Source organism: Galeopterus variegatus, unplaced genomic scaffold (genome assembly GCF_000696425.1).
Source record: "Galeopterus variegatus unplaced genomic scaffold, G_variegatus-3.0.2 Scaffold2632, whole genome shotgun sequence".
Lineage (NCBI taxonomy): Eukaryota > Metazoa > Chordata > Mammalia > Dermoptera > Cynocephalidae > Galeopterus > Galeopterus variegatus.
This window is the reverse complement of record NW_007728743.1, coordinates 244,868-245,936: the sequence shown is the minus strand read 5'-3', so window position 1 is coordinate 245,936 and position 1,069 is coordinate 244,868.

Below are 1,069 nucleotides of genomic sequence, written 5' to 3'. Positions count from 1 at the left end.
AATAGTGAAGAGGTAGAATAATCTTGTGGTTAAAAATGAGTGATCTGAAGTTGGACTGTGTTTACTCTGACTTTGGCTCTGGCTCATTCTATCTCTGTGCTAACTGTGGGAAAATTACTTAACTTCTCCAAAACTCAATTTCCTCATTCGTAAATGTGGACTAATAAAGAAGCTGTGTGAGAATTAAAATAGACTGTGCATGTAAAACACTTAGAACAGTGGCTAGCACATATGTCCAATAGATGTTAGTTATTCATGTTAAATGAGATTTAGAATGTTAATATGCACACCGTATAGAAGATATTTTATAGATATTAGTTGAAAATTAATGTTTAGTTGTGGCTCCAAACATAATTTCTCTCTCAAGAAGGAATAGTATTTCCAATTTACCTTAGGACTATTAACTCCGTCAAGTGATCACGCAGCTTGCAAACTACACCATGGTGGCAGCTGATATGTTTACTTGTTACACTTCTGTAGATTCATTTGGTGAAGAAATAACATGCTCAAACGAATCCACAACGTTTCTTACTTACACAGCAGTTTTATAGACTTTCACAGAAGTCTGAAGCTATAGCCTAAAAAGGGGTAAGTTACATGTGCACTCTTCTGAAACTAGGAATACAGTTGAGAATGGTCTTATGGGAATCTCCCTTAAGATATGGATGTAAAACTGCATGCAAGAGCCACTTACCAGGATGTCTAATCTTGCTCCAGGAGGAATTTCAGGGCATTCCTCCAAAGCTTGCATCAGGCCTTGGTCAAGCGTGCCCTACATAGTCTGTGTGATGACAGACAAGGTCTCCAGATTATCATAGCAGAGCTGTTTCCTTACAAAGCCTTACACATGTTATTGTGTAGATTAATATTAAAACCAAAAGCTGGGTGATATTAATGACCTGTTCCAACCATCTTAAGAGAAATCAAGAAAGCTTGCCCATTTACAATAACCACCAAAAAATAAAATATTTAGGAATTGAGTTAACCAAGTATGTGAAAAATCTCTATAATGAGAACTACAAACCACTGTGGAGAGAAATTAAAGAGGACACAAGAAGATGGAAAGATA